Source organism: Sapajus apella, unplaced genomic scaffold, assembly GCF_009761245.1.
Source record: "Sapajus apella isolate SASKATOON/1434 unplaced genomic scaffold, GSC_monkey_1.0 scaffold29, whole genome shotgun sequence".
NCBI lineage: Eukaryota > Metazoa > Chordata > Mammalia > Primates > Cebidae > Sapajus > Sapajus apella.
In genome coordinates, this window is record NW_022436969.1 from 6,637,275 (window position 1) to 6,658,848 (window position 21,574).

General features: G+C 39.7%; 2 long non-coding RNA genes across 2 annotated transcripts in view; one reads left to right on the forward strand and one right to left on the reverse strand.

Moving 5' to 3' along the window:
• Positions 1 to 20,884, forward strand: part of LOC116561401 — a 32,351-nt gene extending 11,467 nt beyond the window's left edge. The window contains exons 2-3 of the long non-coding RNA XR_004273414.1: positions 14,055 to 14,237; positions 20,025 to 20,884. This is a non-coding gene — a long non-coding RNA (uncharacterized LOC116561401). The remainder of the gene's footprint in view (positions 1 to 14,054; positions 14,238 to 20,024) is intronic.
• LOC116561402 lies at positions 14,707 to 15,226 on the reverse strand. Its single transcript, XR_004273415.1, has 2 exons — positions 15,192 to 15,226; positions 14,707 to 14,766 (listed from the first exon to the last, which is right to left on the reverse strand). It is a non-coding gene; the product is annotated as an uncharacterized LOC116561402 (long non-coding RNA).
• Positions 20,885 to 21,574: the final 690 nt, after the last annotated feature.

Consider the following 21,574-nt stretch of genomic DNA (forward strand, 5'->3'; position numbering starts at 1 on the left):
AGAGGGGGCCTCAGAAGAGATGGAACCAGGTTCCAGAAACTCATTCCCTCATTCTGGCTCAACAGTGGGCACCGAGCTGGTGGAATGCCTTGGAGTTCCCAGGCTCCATGTTTTTTCTCAAGCTTGAGATCATGGTCTGGAAGGAAGGTTAACACAGATGAAAAGTGCGAGGCAATCTCGTAGAAAACAACATTCAACTCTAGATTGGCAGCAACAGGCAATAATGATTGTGTTGACAAAAATACCTAACTGACCAAATGCAATGCCTAAGTGTTCTTGGGTATTAGAATAGCCAAAGTTCCTAGCAATCCTACTTCTGGGTACATAGCCAAAAGATTTGAAATCAGGATCTCGAAAGATGTCTTCACTCCTGTGTCCACTGCAGCATTATTCACCAAAGCCAAGATATGGAAACAATCCAAATGTCCAATAAAAGGTGTATGGATAAAGAAAATGTAGTCTATACATATAACAGAATGTTATTCAAACTTAGAAAGGAAAGCTTACCACTTGCAACAACATGGATGGACCTGGGCGATGTTAGGGTAAGTGAAATAAGACAGTCACAGAAGGACCAGTACTGCATGATTCCTCTTATAGGAGGCATCCAAAATAATCAAATGTAGATAGAAGTAGACAATAGAATGGTGGTTATCAAAGAATGGGGGAAGGAAGATATGGGAAGTTGTAGCTCCACAGGTGAAAAGCTATCGAAGTTGCCTGAATTCTGGAGATTTACTGTGCAACACAGTATCTGTAGTTAACAATAAAGTATTATGCACTTAAAAATTTGTCAAGGGAATAGATCTCAGGTTAAGTGTTTTTATCACAAAAATGAAACAAAACAACAACAAAGGGACACAAAGAAACTTTTTGAGGCAATGGATATATTTATTACCGTGATTGTGGTGATAGTAACGTGAGTGTAGATACATACATCCAAACTCAACAAATTGTATACAATAATCATGTAGAGTTTTTGGTAAACCAATTATACCACAGTAAACCTGGCGGTGGGGGGAAAGAACTGTAGTAGGAAAACAAGCAAAACCCAAAGCCCCTCTTTTTTACTCCTTTCTCCAAGAGCTGACCCTCAGTGAAAGAGTTTCTGTTTATGTCTATCAAATTCACTGGACCAACTTGTGTGTAATCCTAGCTCCTTCTCTAACTTGGGAAAATGAATAAATAAAGTGATGTTTTAATCTGTAATATCTAGCTCTCCATATTAAATTCTATGGAATGAGAGTTTCGATTTGGTTCTCTCCATATTGATAGTAAATTCAGAGCTACAAGTTCCCTTTTTAAAGGTGAAGAATGCAAATAAAAACAGAAGCTTGAGACCTAGAAAAATTACACAGTGAAAAGGGAGAAAGTGAGTCTAATAGCTAAGAGAGAGATAAGAGATAAAATACATAATTTGAAGTAAATTTTAAAAAAAAAAGACATAATGAAAATATATATAACTTTATCACACTCCTATGAAGAGGAAAGGATAAATGGACTTATTAAATAAAAAACAGGAGAAGATAACAGAGTGAAAAGGAAACTACCCAGCAAGAAAAAAGCAAAGGAGAAAAACGATGTTATTATGGAACTTAAAACTACAGTAGAAGAATCAAAGCCAGAAGTCACACTAAAAAATAGAATCCAGCCGGGTGCGGTGGCTCAAGCCTGTAATCCCAGCACTTTGGGAGGCCGAGGCGGGTGGATCACGAGGTCAAGAGATCGAGACCATCCTGGTCAACATGGTGAAACCCCGTCTCTACTAAAAATACAAAAAATTAGCTGGGCATGGTGATGCGTGCCTGTAATCCCAGCTACTAAGGAGGCTGAGGCAGGAGAATTGCCTGAACCCAGGGGGCGGAGGTTGCGGTGAGCCGAGATCGCGCCATTGCACTCCAGCCTGGGTAACATGAGTGAAACTCTGTCTCAAAAAAAAAAAAAAAAAAAAAATAGAATCCGTAGAGAACTATCCTGGAAAAAAAGTAACTCAGAATGAAGAAAGAAAGACAAAGGAAACAAAAAGATCAGAGTAAAGGTAATAGCCGTGGAAATCAAACAATGAAGATTCAGCACATAGTTTGTGTGCCTGCAGAAGTCGGAAATGATAAACACAAAAAGAAGAATATACAGGTGGTGAACACTGACTGTAGCAAGCCAAATGGAAAGAATTTGTCAAACCCAAAGTGTCTCTGAGCCAACGTATAGAACTTTAAAGACAACAAGAAAAATAATCCTTCAAGTCAGAATAGCACTGCTTAAGACTGCAGTCAGATTACCTGGGTTTAAGCTGCCCTGCTGTGATATTAAGCAGGTAGTATGTAACTTACAAGATTACAATGAGGTTGAAATACAAAAACGTTTGCAAAAGCACTTAGCCCGTTATTTGGCACATAATAAGTACTTGGTAAATGCCACCTATTGTCACAAACATCCGGCCAGAAAAAACATGTAACCAACCATCCAGCTAGTCCAGTATTCACATAGCAGTATTAGAGAATTTTAAGAAGGAAAGCTGTGGCCAAGTATCCCATAAACAGCAGAGCTGTTATTCTGGTAAAGGCAAATGAAAGTCTTACTCACAAAAGTGAGAACTTGGGAAGTATATTGCCAATGAACAATTCCTGGAAAAGGTCATTTGTACAGGCTTTCTAGCAACGTGAAAGATGAATAAAAAAGAATAGAGAAGTTACGGTATAAAAGGACTGTGATTATGGATTACTTAATATGTTCTTCACCCCTAGGAGATTCTGAGGAAGACATGGACTTTCTCAGAAAGAAATGCACTCCAGATACCTGAAAATGTATTTACTACTTGGTGTTATTCAGAAATCTATAGAAATCATTCCATGGCCCCCTTTGGAATCCATATATCACAAATCCCATTTTAAACACAAATCTGAGTTTAAATAACTATGTTTGTTGTGATCACAAAACAAAAATTAGATATTAAATTTGTGATAAACTACATATATAATAAAAACAATATATTGAATATAGTAGATATGGATACAACCTTAAGGAAAGCTACATACCTACACACATGTGCACACACATACCAGGAAGAGAGGGAGTGAGTGGCAGGAAAAAAATACATATATTTTCTCATTTGTTTAGGGAACAAATGAAAAGATGAGGCAAATGTTTGGTAGGTTTAAGAAAGTACATAAAGACATAATAGTAACATTTAGAAAAATTGAAGAAAAAAGTATACATTCGAATAGTGAGAAAAAGATAAATACAGACTATTACAGATAGATTAATCAAACATGGTAAAATTTTAATATTCAGTGTATCTAAGCAGTGAGTATATGGCTATTCATTGAATACCATTCTGTCAACTTTTCTATACATTAAAGTTTTTTCACAATAAAACCATGTGTGATGAGAAAAAGAAGCAAACTATGTAGTAAAGGCTAAAGAAGAAAAAACAAATCATAAAACTATTTCAGAATTATTGTAATAAATTTTAAAAACAAATCTCAAATGGAGTAAGCCAAGTAATGTAACTGTCTCCCTCCCCCCCAAATCAAATACTCCTTAAAATAAAGCTAATAAATCCAAATACTCAGAAACATAATATTCATAATATGTGGCATCTGATCATCTAATCAAAAATTATAAGAGAGATGAAGCAGGAAACTGTGACCCATAATGAAGAGAAAAATTCAGTCATAGAAACAGATATAGAAATGACAGAGTTGATGAAATTGTCAGAAAATGACGTTTAAAACCACAACTGTAAATATGTTCAAGGATTTAAAGGAAAACATGAAGAAATAAATAGAACGTATGAGAAAACAAAATAAAAATTCTGGAAATTAAGAAATACAACATATGACAAGAAAGTTTTACTGGAATGAAACTTACCTCAAATTATATGCTACATAATAACATAACAATGAATTTGAAAACACAGCAATGGAAATTATGCAAAATGAAATGCAGAGAGAAAAAGACTGAAAAACTTGCATAAGACTCTGTGACCTGTAGTACAGTATCAAGTAGCATAATATACATGTAATTGGGATCCCAGAAGAAAAGGAATGAGAAAAGGAAAGAAAATATTTGAAGAAATGATGGCTAATCAAGAGCATCACCGAACACCTACAGATAATATATTTAATGGAGAAGATCAAACATTTTCCTCCTAAAGTTAAGAACACAGCAAAAATATCTATTCTTACCCCATGTATTTAACATTGTACTGAGATCCTAGCCAGGGAAATAAGGCAAGAAAAAGAAAAGTACAACCGTGTAAAGTTTGTTAAGAGGTATTCCAGCAGTGAGATTACTAGCTCATGGGGTATACATACACACATTTTGACCAAATATTAACAGAGTGTTCTCCAAAATGTCTGCATCAGTCTCTACTACCCTCTGTGTGGTGGAAGCTTACGTATAGCCATACACCTGCCAGCACCTGGCATTGTCCAGCCTTCCAATTTGTCCCAATGTGAAGGGTGTAACATATATCACTGCCATTTAAATTTGCAGTTATCAAAATATACTGCATTTGAGCATAACTTCATTTACTTGTTGGCCCTTTAAGGTTTATTTTCTAGAAATTTCTTAGTTCATCTAAACCTTTCTCTATTGTGTTCCTGTCTTTTTCCTGTTGGTTTTTCAATACCTCTTCTCTTGATATTAGGCCCTTGGTTGTTTTTGAACTTGCAAATGTCTTTCACATATCTAAGAATTTTATGCATAGTTTTCTTTGTTGAGCTATAGCCTTTCATTTCAGTGGTATCAAGTTATGCCACTTTTCACTTTGTTGTTAGTATTTTCAGGATTTTAAGAAATTCTTCCTCACTCCTAGGTTACAAAGCTATTTCCCTATGTGTACTTCTGTTATTTTATTTTCAGTGTTTTACTTATGCTTAGCTTATTAATCCATCTGTATATTTGTTTATGGTATTAGGTAGATGTCAACTTTTATTTTTTTTCATATAGTAATCAATTTTTTGAACACCATCTATTAATTGTGTATATTTTCCCTATTTCTTTGTGATGGCACCATTATCACACATTAAATTGTGTATCTGTCTCTGAGCTCTTCATTTTATTCTGTTGACTTTATTACTATAGAGAATGAAGCAATTTCTCTTTGCTTTCCTGTTCTTTTTTCAAATTTGTGTAACTTTATTCCTCTATAGCTTTTTTTTTTTTTTTAAGATGGAGTCTCACTCTGTTGCCCAGGCTGGAGTGCAGTGGTATAATCTTGGCTCACTGCAACCTCCTGGGTTCAGCAATTCTCATGCCTCAGCTTTCTGAGTAGCTGGGACTATAGGTGTATGCCACCACACCCAGCTAATTTTTGTATTTTTAGTAGAGATTGGGTTTTGCCATGTTGGCCAGGCTGGTCTCAAACTCCTGACCTAAAGTGATCTGCCCACGTCAGCTCCTAAAGTGCTGGGATTACAGGCATGAGCCACCGTGGCCGGCCTCTATATGCTTTTCAGAATACTCTTATCAGGTTCCTAAACAAATGTAGCTGGAATTTACTTCAGATTGTCTTTAATTTCTATAATACCTACATAAAAACAATATATATTATATTGATAAATATAAATAAATATAATAAATATATATATTTATGTATATATTATATATTTTTATGTATATATAAAATTTGGAGAAGAGACATTTTTCTACTGTTAAGTCATTCCATCCAAGAGCATATAATCACTATTTATTCAAGTCTTTTAAAATTAAGTTCTTTTATGAGTTTTGAATTCTTCTTTATAGAGGTCTTATGTGTTTGCTGTGATTTGTGTGTTCGTTGTCATTTTGTGGGTTTTTAAAAATTTGTTTTGCTATTAAGACAAATAAGTTTTTGTTATATTTTATATTTGGGTATTACAGAAAAAATACTACTAGTTTTATAAATTGATCTCAAATCGGGCAAACCGTTAGATGTAAAATCATGGAGTCTTCTTTTTCTATATAAGGGTCCTATCACTTACAAATGATATCTTCCTTGTCTTTTTCTTTCCAGTTCTTACTCCTCTGATTTTTTTTTTCTTTAATTTCTTCAAAACGTTGGGAAAGGTCTACGGTAAGAACAATATATGCCTATTCTGGACCATAGTGGTTAAGAAACAGGTATATCCTATTTGCTGTTTTTTCTCTATCTCCTGGTGAAGGATGCTGAGGCAAGGGAGAAGGAGGGACAGGATGACAACATGAAATAATCTTTGATCCCTGCATCATGGACTAGCATGCAGCCTTGCGAATGCTTGCTTGGTCTTCTTGTGTTAAGCCACCGCATTTTTAGAAGTTACCTGTTTCGGCAATTAGTGTTACCATAACTAAAACACACACACACACACACACACACACACACACACACACACACACCTACCTTGAAAATGGATCTTTGTATGTTATTCTGGGGAAGAGCGCTAAACATAGAAATGTAAATTTTCTTTAAATCAATCTATAATTTAAATATGATTCCAATCATCCCCAATAGAGTGTCAATGGAAATATGACAAATGTCTGTTTTATCTTTGAGTAATTACTTGAAGACAAAGATAGAAAAACTAAAAATAAAGAAGATTATTGAAGAATTTCTCTTACAATACACTGTGAAATAGGTTAATGGCATATATGTTCAAAATATAATGCTGGTGAAGGAATAGAGAGACTGGTTAATGTAACAAAATGTATAGTACCAGAAGATAGAGTGAGTATATGCTAAAGGAGATTTTAATTCAATAAGGAAAAGAAGGATTAAGGTAAGCTGAGCACTTACTCTATATCTTACAACAAGTGTCAGATGGATTGAAGCTTTAATTTCACTTATTAAACATGTGTTTTGTTGAACACTTACTATATGCCAGCTCCTAGAGATACAACAATTAAAAACAACAGCAAAATTCTCAAAAATTCCTACCCTCATGGAGCTTCCCTTTCAATGGTGATAGGGAGACATTGAAATAAATAAGTGAAATGTATAGTAGCTTGAATGGTGACAAATAGTATGAAGGAAAATAAAGCTATGCATGGAGTTAGTGTTTCCCCAGTAGGTAGGCGTGGGATGCAATTTAACTGGAAAAGGTGACATTTGAGTGAAGACCTGAAGAGTGTGAGAGAGCATCATTGTGCTCCCACGTCAATAACAAAAGCATAAAATGAATACAGGAAAAGCTAGGTGTCTATTTCTGAAATCTTGAAATGGGAATTTTTTTTCAAAGTATGATACTGAAGCTGGAAATCATAAAGAAAAACTGGACAAAATTTAGGGGTTATATCCAGGGTACCCATATAATTTATTGTTCAGACCAAAGTACTTTGGAGAGTGAAAGGAGATGCTATTTGTACTTATGCCAGAAGAAGAGCCATAACGTAGGAGTTCCCCAGATAAACTAAACTGAGTCCTTCTAAATAAGTAAGACAGATGTCTCAAGACGGAAGTTCAGTTCGCAGATGACCAAATGCAAGTGTCTATAAACATATGAAGTTATGTTAGACCTCACTAATTACAAAAGCAAAACAACAGCAACGAAACAGCATGATTTTTGCTTCTCTATTTTAAAGATGCATATAATGATAATGCATCTGATGTTGGGCTATGATGATAGAATTTCAAAATGATGTAAACTTTGTTCAGGAATATTGGGCAGAATATATTAAGTTTAAAATGCCCATGTTCTTTAACCCTGCACTTCCAATTACAATAATAAATTGTAAGAAAATAATCAGACAAGTGGACAAATTGTAGTATCAGGATATCCAAAGTAGAGCTTTTAGCAATGGCAAAGCAATTGGGAACATTCTGAATGGTCATCAGTAGAGATTTGTTTAAACAAATTGTGAGATAGTTATACAATAAAATACTCTGCAGCCATATGAATTAAAGTAATGATAGCTTTTGTAAAAAAAACAAAACCAGAAATGTCCACAGATAAAAGTTTAATTATTTCATTAAGTCCAGAAATGTAATCTCTCCAGTGTCTGTCATCTGTGCTTGAAAACTAGCCAGTTCTGGCCTCAGCATCACTTTTTCTTATAAAACCTTACTAAAACCATATAATAGTAGCCATCACATACTTTACTGACTCTGGCCAACAGTTTTCTTGCGTTATGGACACGATCAGCCTTCCAAGTTATTGCAGGCAACAACTTTGCTAAATGTTTTGCCAACATATAATGAGGTACTCAGCCTTCATTTCAAAGAAAGGAGACCACGCATTTATTTGCTTCCTCCCATTCCATCACTAAGCCAAATGACATTGATTTCAGGTTTCACTTATTGAAGCACTCTACTTCCAAATACAAATTTCCTTAAAAGTTAATGTGGTCTGCTGTGGTAAACAAAACTAAAAATGTGTAATGGCTCAAAAATCATAGAAATTTGCTGTCACTCCCATAACATCCAACACAAGTGATCCCAAATGGTGGGCAGCTCTCTTCTAAGCAGTATTTCAAGGATCCAGATTTTTTTTTAACTTGTGACTCCTTCATCTCCTGTGCTTCATGGTCATCAGGAGAAAGTGAAGAAGAGAAGATATGCCTACTTCTTATTCATCTCAACCCCAAAGTAACAAACATGCTTAGCTTTTGCTCACAATCCATTGGCCAAAATTGAGTCACCAAGTCTGATCTAATTTTCTATAAGGAACTGTGAAATGTCATCTAGCTAAGTAACCAGGAAAAGGGGAAAATGGGTTTGGTGACCAATATGTTAGTCAGAGTAGGCTTATTAATGCTGCAGTAACAACTCCAAACATCTCAGGGACTTAACCAACAACATGTGTCTCTTTCCCACAGAGTCTGTATGGCACTACAGGCAGCCGTCTGTCCTCCACATGATGACTCAGCAGTCCACTCTCATCTTTTAGCACTATCATCTCAATACAAAGCCTCTTCCATGATTGCTAGAAGGGTGGCGGGGGGGAGTGGGAAACTGAAAAACTATGCATGCTTTTTTCACCTCTTCCGCCCAGAAGCAGCATCTGTTACTTGTACGGAGTGGTCAATCTCTGTCACAGACACCCCCAACATCATGTTTATGGATATATATATATATATATATATATATATATATTTGGCATGAATGGCCTTCAAATATTTGTTACATGAGAATCCATAGAGTGTGAAATAAGAGAAACAGTACGATACCACTTTTTAAAACTATGAACATGCAACCTAGATGAAGGTCAACAGCATCTTACCCTTTGAAGTTCAAATTAAATTCACTCCAACCCTATTTCACATTATCTCTCTTTCTCCAGTTCTCTCCAGGGACTCTCTTCCTGAGGTCCAGTCCTCAGGATGGAGGGGTGGCCACTTACTGCTTTCTTCCATGCTTCTGACCCTGAGCTTACACAGTCACTGAAGTAGGTCAGAGAGCAGATCATCTTGTCTTCCTTTTTGCCATCCTGGGTTGATACCACAGGACATCACTCCGGAAGTGTGGAGTGGAACAAAGCACCTTTCCTTGATGTCTTCCAGAAAGATCACTGAAGGCAGTAGAGATTTGAAAAAATAGTGAAAAGAACTACATTTCAGCTTCACATAGAAGAAAAGTCCACATGAATGTTAGATTTCCCTAAAGTGGCTGCACATGTCCCTCTTCCATTTTTACAGCTCCACCTCTGAGCATCAGCATTTTAACCATCTCTTTGGTCTACTTGTCTCTTGTCAATCATGATTTCAGTGTCATACTGTCTAACTTCGAGCAATATATCAAGATAGTTTCCTAATTTTATTGTATTTAGTGTGTTCATTTGTATAGTTGTATAACAACTATACAACAGAAAACAAATTCTGATTTCTTAAGGTAATTAATGTTATTGAGATAATATTAAATTATAGATAAATAGTTACATTTGAGTAGGCATGCATTCGAAGAGAGAAAGAGGAAAGGAGAATGGGGAGAGAGAGACAGAGAGAGGTTGAGAGAGAACATTTCAAACTAACATGTTAATAACAGTATCTGTAGGATTAGATTGAAATGATTTTTCTGTCTTCTTGATTTACTGTATGTTTTTTGCTTCTTCCATGATAAGCAATAATTCTATAGTAAGAAAAGATGAAAGCAGTTACTGTCATAAAAAAATACATTTCTCACTAGTCCCTTTCAAACACCAGACATTTTGCTAACTCATGTCACCCTTCAGTTTCAGAGTCCGTCTTGCCAATGATTGAATCACATAAACTAATAGGTATTTCTGAGATGGTGGAGCATTGCTCGCTGCAAGTCTCTGGCATTCAGTGGGGAGGCGTGCGTGTGAATGGGAGAAAGGCAAGGTTAGCATCCTCTTTTGTTTCGCTCTGTCACACTACCCTTTAGGCCAGATCACATGGCACTAGGATCTATATTCCCCAGGGAAACCATCTCCTGAATTTAAAGTCAGAGCGGAGAAGAGGGCAAAGGTGGTAAGAAGCAGAGCTGCAATTTTTAATAGGAAATGCCTCGTGGAGCCTACAGAGGAAAAGAGAGAGAGAAGATTGTGTATTTTAAGGTTGTTTGCAAATGAAGCCTATTTCCCTTCTAGTTCTATATAATAATTACATGTTTTTGAGGAAAAGAAATTCTAGAATATTTCTCATAGAGTTTGAAATAGACAACCAGGTAGTTGTTTACTTAAAAGGTAATTACTTTCTTTAGCTCAGGTGAGTGAATTCTGTGTTTGCAAGCTCTAAGGCGGGGTAAGATAAGAGTGCAATGTATTTGTTCATTCAGAGGATACATATTGAACACTTGCTCTATTCAGAAGTCTGATATTTACATTAATAAATAGTGGGTCATGGAGGCTAAGCAATATCCATATGGGATGAATACATTCAGGAGCCTGGCCAAGAAAACATCCCTGCACCAAATAAGAATGTGTAGTTATTAAGCATTTAATAAGTATTAAGTAATAAACACACACAGAGGTCAAATAATGGTGTAAGGGGTGGGGGCTTTCGAAGGCCTATGGCAAGATATCCCAAAGCGTTAAATATATGATCCCACCGCTATCCTCCATCATCTCTGTCCCCGCCATCTGATGACTGATTTGTGAGACTATAATTCAAGAATTTGTGTAAGGAAGGTGCACAGATGTTTATAGCCCCATATGTCAGTGCTTCTCCTCTCAATTTTCCACAACATGCTCACTGAATTCACCCTGAGCCTATCAGCCTTCCAGGTTCCTTGGGCTCTCAAGTAAAGGTGAGTGCTAATTACTCACCATGAAGTTGAAGAAACAATCAGCTGAATCCTTCTGACACTGAGTAGTGGTCTATTTCATAAGCATGCAAGAAAGTGTTTTAGAACAACTTGCCGGCTGTAGTCAGGATAGGCTGTTTCCCACCCCAGAACTCAGTGGCTCATGACAGTAAACATTTATTTTTCACCCACACAAACTCAGCTGTGGGTTTGGGCAATTCTCCAAGACACTGCTATTCTCCATGCGGTGACTCAGTGATCCAGGCTGCTTTGATCCTTTTGCTTCACCATCTCAGCATGAGTCCTCCATGATCACCACAGCAGGGAAGCAAGGGCCTGGAGAATTCTGCCTCCGTTTCTATGCTTTGGCCCACAAGTGGTGCATGTCACTTCCAGTTGCAGTCCATTGACCAGAACACATCATAGGCCTCAGTCTAATGAGGGTATAAGAAAAGTAGGTATGCCCACAAAGTATTTTAGAACTTTATTATCTCTCATCTTTATTTGACTTTTCTTTATTTTTTCTGAAGGAGAGATTTAATTGAATTTGCATAGGTGCATTCAGTGTGGAGCACCTGAATTGGGCAGAATTCCTGTTGGCATCTCCAGGGTGGTCAAGTTTCCTGTGCTGGGTACATAACTGATTGCCTTGTGTTCATCCAGCATCTCTATCTTTACCTCCCCAAAATAATGTTCCTAGGCAACTAAAAGTTTTAAAAGATTAGTTGGGGCCATTTTTCTTTCTTTCTTTCTTTCTTTTTTAAACTCCCTGAAGCTCAAGGTTTCCCCCTGTGGTGCCGCCATCACACAGTCTGTTACCATGACCAAAGGTCCACAGCCCAGGTCTATACCAAAAACTAGTGTCTAATTTGGGAATGTCCTCTCCTAGCCAAACAATTATTGAATCATTGCCGTGTGCCAGACTGGGAATATAATGGGATTTCTATCTTCAAACACCTTTTGGTTAGTAGGAAGCATAGATCAATGAATTATTCTAGCTCCTCAAATGATAAAGAATATGAGGTATGCTAAGAGACAACTTAGAAGGGTAAACTAAGTCCACTTAGGAAATCCAGGAAAGCTTCCCAGAGACAGTGACATTTGAACCAGATAAGAAAGCTGGGAGCGTCAAGAGCAGTGAAAAGAAACCAAGAACAGATCCTCAGTCTTCCTGGAACTAAAATGCAGGAGATAGCAGGAGGTGAGAAGGAGGCTGGAGGAGTAGGTGCAGCCCTATCAAGAAGGTCCCTGTGGCATTTCCTAAACAAAACCTTTCTGCACCCATTTCTAATTTGACCCTAAGATGTGGAAATGAGAAGCCACTCAGGAACTCAGGAACACACAGGCTCACTTCCTCCCAAATGTTGGGATCTCCTTAACGTGGCCCTGAGATCAGAAACCCCAAGGAACAGGGAAAAACTCATTTGCTTGCTCTGGTCTGGAGCCAGCTGGCAAAGAAGCGATCAAATAAAATTGATGCAGTACAACTTGCGGCGGGTCATCCAGACACCCGCACATAGCTGGTTACGTTTGTGTCCCTAACTATGTCCACGTCTGGCAGGGTCCACTTCGCCACCACCGACCCTACACCCAGTCCCTGCCAGGGAGGGGAGCGCAGCAGCCGGCAGCCCGCCAGCCTTCTCACCTCTACGTTCTCCTAGACTTCATAACCCCATTCACTCCCAAGTCTCCCCAGCCAGGGTTTTCAGGGCTTGGCAAGAACGTAGAATTAAATACGTGGCAGATGTGCTCAGGGTCAAGGGGCTTTCGTTCTTTTGCTGATTTGCAGTTTCTCTGACAGTCTAACTCCGTCCAGGCCCCTCTGATCATTTCCTATCCCATCACACTGTGAGGTCTGGAGGTCTGTGAATTTAGCTTTGAGCATATGACCAAACCCAGCCAGACAGACAGTATCAGGAAACCAAGAGCCAGTCTACAAAAGAGATAGAGTAAATGGCATCAGTGGCTGGCGACGTGAGAAACCAGTCACGAGAGAGTTTATCTCTGGAGGTGACAGACAATAATAGGTGTTGCAAAGTCTTAATGTCAACCAGTATCTTGACAGTTGAAGTTCAGCTCGCCTAGGGTAAGAGGACATTATCAACCTTTGCTCATCCTCTGAGGAATAGATATGTCTGTTACCAATCCAAGGAGCCCAGGACACCATAATAATAAATGTTATGCCACCTGGCAACAATGACTGTGACCCTGCAATGAATTGTTTGGGGAGCAGGTCATATCAGAGTGGCTTTTAAATAGCTGTTTTCTTACAACCTCCTGTTTTTTTTAACTGGACAACCATTCCTAGCTTTAATGCCACTCTTTGTCCCTTAAGGAGGTACAAATTTAGGTTTTTATGTGACTGGGAAAGCACAGCTTTCTGGCCAGACTTGGAGCACATCATCAATTTTAACATGATGGAGAAAGTCTGAGATGTTTGTGTTCAGTCATTCTGCATAAAGGAGAATGAGGTCTTAGATTGTCACTATCTTTAGAATCCACTTCTCAGCTCCTTTCCTGAGATGGCAGAGATAATGGCAGTAGCAGAATATGATGTGCCCATGTAATATACTGGTGTTGCATGTGTATTATAGATTTAGAATGGAAAAAAAATAGAATGCCAGAGAGTGGTTGTTTTTCCATTCTATTGGGCAAGAAACACTTTGTAACAAGGCAACTGTTGTCTATTGTTAACGAAGGAGGATTTCCACTTGCGGTAGGCTAAATAAAGGTCCCCAAAGATGTTCACGTCATTATGCCCTGAAGCCTGTGAGTGTCACCTCATATGGCAGGAGGGACTTGGCAGATGTGATTAAATCAAGGAGTTCAAGATGGAGAGATTATCCTCATTATTATAGTGGGCCCTAAATGCCATTCCAAGTGTTCTTATAAGAGAGAGCAGAGGGAGATTTGATTCCAGAAGAGAAAGCATGTGACCCCAGAGACAAAGCCTGGAGTAGATGTAGCCACAAGCCAAGGGATGGAGCTGCCACAAGAAGCTGGAAGAATCAAGGAACATGTTCTCCCCCTAGGTCCTCTGGAAAGAACAGTCCTGCTGACACCTTGACTTGAACTGGTAAGACTAATTTCCTCTGTCTGGCCTCCAGAATGGCAAAAGAACACATTTGTCTTGTTTTAAGCCACTTAGGTCATGGTAAGTTGTTGGAGCAGCCTTAGGAAACACCTACACCAATGGGCTGTGTTCAAAGGGAAGCCTCAGCTATGTGGTTATATTCTGTAGGGCTTCCTTCCTTCCTTCCTTCCTTCCTTCCTTCCTTCCTTCCTTCCTTCCTTCCTTCCTTTCCTCTCTCCTCTTCTCTTTCTCTTCTCTTCTGTTTCTCTTTCTCCTACTCCTCTCCTCTCCTTTCTTCTTTCTCTATTTTTTTGAGACAGGGTCTTGCTGTGTTGCCTAGGCTGGAGTACAGTGGCATAATCATGGCTCACTACACCCTCAGCCTCTGGGGATCAAATGATCCACCTGCCTCAGCCTCCCAAGCAGCTAGGACGACAGATGCATGTCACCACACCCAGCTAAATTTTTTTGATAGAGGCAAAGTCTTACTATGTTATCCAGACTAGTCTTGAACTCCTGGGCTCAAGCGATCCTCCTGCCTCAACCTTCCAAAGTGCTGGGATTACAGGCAACAGCTACCACACCCAGCCTGGTTTTTAAAATGGGATGTAATTTATATATATAAATAATATAGGTAGGTAGGTAGATAGATAGACAGACAGACAGACAGACAGACAGACAGATAGATAGATAGATAGATAGATAGATAGATAGACAGACAGATATGGAGTCTTGCTCTGTTACCCAGGTTGGAGTGCAGTGGTGCAGTCTTGGCTCACTGCAACCTCTGCCACCTGGGTTCAAGCAATTCTTGTGCCTCAGCCTCTTGAGTAGCTGGGATTACAGACATGTACCACCATGCCTGGCTAGTTTTTGTATTTTTAGTAGAGATGTGATTTGCCATGTTGGCCAGGATGTTCTCGAACTCCTGACCTCGGATGATCCGCCCACTTTGACCTCCCAAAGTGCTGGGACTACAGGCATGAGCCACTGCGTGCGGTGGGTCTTATATATTTTTAATTGAAGTGGGTGTGTGGGTAGCTACCTGTTGGATTTGCACCATTATAAAGACAAATACAAACTACTTGGCTCGTTTGCAGTAAAGTTTATACAAGAACTGTGGCAAGTGAGCCTCCGGAAGTTCAAGAACTGCAAGTGAGGAGCGTTCCTGTGAGAGCCACTCCTGGGGTCTTGGCCAATCAAGATGTCCGCTTCGGGTCGGGGCAGGGGTGGGGGCCTGCGCTGCAGCGATGAGCAAGTCCTGAGCTGAATTCAGGGGCCCCTGGGGATCAGTGCTGCTGGGAGTGGAGCATCTTACAGCGCCCCACACAGCCACCCCGAGGCCGGACAGGATGCACCCTTTTCCTGCTTCCACACATATTCCTTAGACTTCTCCTTTTCGGCGATGTTTTTCATCTTCAACTCAAACCTGCTCTCAAAATCGCTTAAATCTGATGGTGTCTTTGTAAACACGTTGGGAGTGAGGACACGCCATGTGATTTGCCTCAGGCCCCACACACCCTAGGGATCATTCTTGGATCCTCCATTCTTGGACGGGACACAATTGTTTTAGTTACGTAGGACCAGGAGAATTTGCAGAGTTATCAACAAGAGCAAAGGGTCAGAGAGGAAGAATGAAGCAGAGACAGTGAACTTTAGAAGCGTGATCTCATTTAATCTTTCCAATATCCGAAATTGAGGATATCTCAAATTCACTTATACACCGAGGAGCAGGAAGACTTGTTATTAAAGTTACCCACGTAAGTGGCAGAGCTGGGCTCCAAATCCAGGCTGGATTGATTCCAAGGCTCTTGTTTTTCACTGCACAATTCCAAAGGCAGCACAGGTTCCCGAACAAAGTGTTCGGGGCATTGCAGACTTTTAACTGTCACCAAAGAGCCCAGAAAAGAGGGAGGAAATCCTTCAGGGCATTATTCTCAAGTGAGCCACAGGAAGGGTCCTGTTTTGAGAGCAAAGGCTTTACTTGAAAACTATACTCTCTACCCACCTCCTTCCTGAAGAAAGGCTTTGGCACGTGGAGAAAATGCCATTTTGCTAGGGTACTGGACGAGATCCATGTGGTATTGTCCCAGCAATAATACTGCCACGGAGATAGGCGATCTCTAGCAGCTGTCGGCAGGCTTCACTCCCATTCCATCCTTCTTCCTGCATCCAGTAGTCCCCCAGCCCCGCCTCCCCCTCCCCCTGCTCCAGAAGAACGACAGAGCTCAGAGCCCCAGAAGAAAGGAGAAGACTGAATTCAGTCTTTCTTGGGGAAAAATTGTTTTCTGTCAAGTTGATAATAATGATCACACTGAGAATGAATGATTCACGATGAATATCCAAAGATATATCAAAACCTGGTCAGCAGTGGTGGGGAAAGGAAGAAAGCCTGAGTGGAGTTTATGAAAGTTTTCCACTAAAGTCAGCAACAGCTTAAATTCAAACCAGGCACAAGACGCTTGAATCTCCATATGAGTTGTTCATCAAAGGGCTAAAAGAAAAGAAATCTGAGCCCGAGCAGGGTCTGGCCTAAAAGCTTTCAAGTGACTCCTTTCTGGTAAGGAAACTATTTCCTTTGTCTGTACATGTTCAGGAAAACTGCCTTTTTGGAGCCTGGTTCATTCTCTATTCAGGTCACAGTTATTTTCACCAGTTAAAGAAAAAATCCGAAGTATGGAAATGTCTACTGTTCACCATACACACGCCCACACATGCACACACACACACATACCAGTATAAATACACAGATCCTGCCTATTCATGCTGGAATACTATATCGATTACATGTTTAATCTAGGCCGATTTCAACTGGCGTGAAGCAGCTAGCACTCTGGTATTCAGGCTATCTATGACTCTGCTTGCTAGAAATCTGGGAAGTCATGTACCATGATATTGCCAATATGTCTTTAGTTAAAAACAAAAAAAGAAAGAAAGGAAAAAAAGCAAGCTCAGAGAAGTCCAGACTTCTTTGCTAAGGAAAGTAGGCTGTGTAGACAGGATTGCATTGATTAAAAGTGAGGAGAAATAGCCAAACTCCACAAGGAAATCTATCTTAGTGGCTACCCCATCTTGGGCTTCCTTTCTTTCAGCACTTGTTTTAGATAAATGGCTCTGGAGTTCGCAGGATTTGTTCACAGTCAGTTGAGAGGGCTCTCCCTTCCACCCACTCGATTTTCAGCTCGCGCACCCTACGTGGCATTTGGATGGAACAGTGGCTGGGAGATCATGAGGGCCTTCTGGTGTGTTTCTTAAAGTTGTGCCTTAACATTATTTTCTCTTCTGATTTTTGTTCCTTTTATTCCTGTTTCATTTATTTATTTATTTATTTATTTATTTTTCTCTGTAGTCTAAAAAGATTGTTAGAAATTAGAGCTGAAAGAATCCCTTAAACCTGTCTCCCCTCTTCCCTTTTCAGGACAGTTTTTAACCTAGGGTTACATTTCCATAGCTCCAGCAAGGCCCCTCCTAAATGCTGCTAACTGTGGGGTTCCCACCACTTCCCTTGGAAGACTGTCCCCTAGCCTCATAGACTTGGCTGTAAGGAATATTTTTCGAAAATCCATCCACCAAATCTTCTTGTCTTGTTTCATGCTACTCCTCCAGGCTGCCTCTCCTGAAGGTGGATGTGGGTTTCTGCATCCGCTGCACCCCGTGCATGAGACACAGATTTGATATCCACACAGAGCAATGTCTATGTTTACAGGGTTCTCTTTTGGGGGAAATGTAAGTCTGCTTCTAGAAAATCCATCAGTGGACCGAGATTATAAGGCACCCAATTCAGGAGCCTTTTACATTTACATTTGGTGTGGAGTAAAGCAATAAATAAAATAAAGTCAGAATTTTGCCCATTAGCTTGCCTATTTGCATTAACTAGCTAGTGGAAAATAAGTTGTGTTGATAGTTCCCTTTTCTGTTTATTAACAAGGTGATTGGATTTATCACAAAGCTGATGAGGCATTTCTGTCCATTTTTAGAAACTAGTCCAAGTCAGTATTGGGGAAAGGAAGAAAGTGTTTCCCCCTAGTCCATAGAATTTCTCGGCAGAGACGACCCCAAATCATGCCCTTTGTAGACATGTTAGAATGTTCTGGCTGATGGCCTGTGCTCACACACCACCAAACCACTGGTGGAATTTGGTTCCCTGTCAACCTTTCTCTATGAAACTTGAAACTCAGGAAACTTTCAAACAGATCCTGGAGTTTTAGAATCATAAAATCTGCCCCAAAATGAATGAATAATAAATATTTTTAAAAGATTTATGACTACTTCTGAAATCTTACTTAAGTAAGACAGGAACCAAGTCAGGATTTGCACAGAGTGCAACAAATTGTCTTTTAACCCTGGTTGGGAAGAGAACAGCCGTTCTTGGAAAACTCAGAGATCTGCTTGATTACAGATTTCCAATTTCCCTCCTTACAGCACTGAGGAAAAAACATGTTAATTAACAAAAGCATGTGCAGCTTCCTTTATTTCTGTCACCCAATGCATGTCAATCATGTAACTATTCCCTGCCGTTTGGGTTCTCCTTGGGGTAGTTGCTAAAAACCTAATGAAGTTTGGGGACCCCAGAAAATTTCCCAGCTGAGTGGAAATGTTATTTCAGGGGAAACAGTTTAACACAGTAGAATTGTTTTCTCTTATAAACCAACATGCTTCCCTTCTTTGCCCAGTGTCTCAGTTTTACACATTTTGCTTTAGCAGTTACTCTCATTTTGAAAACATCCCTTTCTCCAATGCTAGGCCCGGACCTACCCAGATGGGAAAAATTTTTTGCTTTTAAATATCTTATTACACCAACACTTCTTTCCCCCCTTAGCTATAATTTTCATCTTCAAACTAATTTTGGGCATAGGAGTGATTCCTTTAAGGGTCCCCAAACACCCAGAAGTCCTGAAGGTGGTAACGGCAGTCTATATATTTTACATATTGCAAAAAGCCTAATGGAAATCACATATTTACTTGGAGTAAGGCTGCAGAAAAGATCAGTACAATTTCTTTGATTTGGTTAGAAATATAGCAAGTCTGTGTGTTAACGACGGATAATTTGTGTGGATGGGAAAGATGTCATTGTCAGCACAGGGACTCTGGGGTATGACCAGTAGATCTCAAGCTGTTCTTAGAGCCCCCCCACCTCAATTTTGGTAGATAAAAGCCTTTGGAACAAATAGTCTGATGTGGGATGGGGGGTGCAATTTCTAGAAGGGAGTTTGAAGCTGAGAAGGCTGAGAATCATCGCTCTATAATGTTCCTTAAGTGACCCCGTGGTCCTGTAGGGCCAGTGCCTTTACTTTTGATGGCTTTCCAGAAGGAAGGGAGGTTCCAGGAGGAATCTGGTGACCTGAAGTTTGTGAGAGTATCTTGTCTGACTTCTTCCTTGCATTTCTTCTTCTGGTAGAGCAGAAATGTGTTGCAGATTCCAGGAGATTGCAGGTTCCCATTCAGAGGGAGAGAGAGAAAGAGAGAGAGAGAGAGAGAACTAAACATATGTGTATAGATATATACATGTGTATATCTTATGCATATGTATATATATATAGAGAGAACTAAACATATGTGTATAGATATATACATGTGTATATCTTATGCATATGTATATATCTTACATGTATATATATATTATACACACTTGTTTTTGGTCTGATTATTAATAATTAGTGTTCCATTAGAAAACGAGTTGTATGTGAATCACGCACACACTCCTGAAATTGTTTCAATGGCAGATATTTTACCCTCGGGGTTTCATAAGTCACTGCAGAGCACAACGCCATCTCCATATTCATATTTCAGATCTGTCAAGACACTCGGATAATTCATCTGATCACATGGATTTCCATTCCAGGCCTTGAGAGACAAGAAATCCGGTCATCACAGAGAGCCTGGGCAATTAAACTGAATCAGCGCTCCCGGTCTCAGCGGATGTCTTCTGGGTTACCATGGGGGACATGGGTTGGTATGAGGTTTAATCAGGCACTAACAGCACCTTGCTGGGAACTTCATGGTTGATAAAGGCAGCTGCATCAGACCAAGTAGCTCCTACTTTTTAAAGAGAAAGCAGCCTCTTTTGAAATGTAAAAAAGGCAGGCTTTGTTGCAACGTGCAGTATGAAGAGAATCTGAGAGGAGTTGCAGTTGTTTCTTTCATAGTCCTAGCATTCTTTTTGGGTCTCAATAATAAAGTGAAAGGCACCTCTTAAGGCTAAATTTTTAAGGGTTCCCTATGAACCCCAAGCTGGACAGCCCTGCGGGCCCCATTGCTGGTTCGCTATTATGTAGGGTTTCACTATTACACTTGTCTTTGTCACATCGCTTTGTGAATGACATTGGTCACAACTAGGTTCTTGTGCCATTTTGAATAGCTGGATTCATGTGCAACAAAAAAAAAAAAAGTGACCAATAAAAAAAAAAAAAATGAGAGAGAGGGAAAGGGAGAGAGAAATACTGTCCAAATGGGGCCCAAGTGTGTGTGAACCGGAGGCTCTTCTGAGGTCTAACTGCACTTGTCTCTGAGGAGGAGAAATGATCTCGAAGGAGTTATTCTTTGCCCTGGAATTTCATTTTGCAGTAACTATTTTCAGGCAGTTTTTAGCCTCAATGAAGGTGGGAGGGGCGGTTGATAGTCCTATTAAAAGAAGCCTTAATTTGCCTATATGCAGACTGACTGGAATTTCTCATTAAAACCAGGACACTTTAGTAAAAGGGGGTATTAGTCATAATCACTAAGACAATAGGCATAAACTGGGGTTTTTCCAGGCACGTGGTGACTCAACCCTTGGCTGCCTTACAGCTTCTAACAGCAGAACCCAGGCTTCCTCACAGAGGACCCCTGTCCTAAACTCGAAGGCAGGTCTTGGAGCATCACTAGCTAAGACGGTTCACTTAGCAAAAGCACAGGAATCTCAAGTATGCAGATGAAGGATATATAATTTAAATAAAATAGACAAAATGATGCTTCATTCACAACTAGATAGCTCTGTATTTTTTTTTTTTTTTTGAGACAGTCTCATTCTTTCACTCAGGTTGGAGTACAATGGTGTGACCTCAGCTCACTGCAGCCTCGACCTCCTGGGTTCAAGCTATTCTCCTGCCTCAGCCTCCCGAGTAGCTGGGACTACAGGCATGTGCCACCACGCCTGGCTAATTCTTTGTGTTTTTAGTAGAGACGGGGTTTCACAAGGTTAGGAGATGATCCACCCGCCTCTGCCTCCCAAAGTGCTGAGATTACAGGAGTGAGCCACCATGCTTTGCCTTCTATATTCTTTTCTAGAGTTACAGAATGCTAGTGGCATTTTCCTTACTGCTATTTATCCCCTCTTTCCTCTTTTTCTTTTTCCTCCTTTT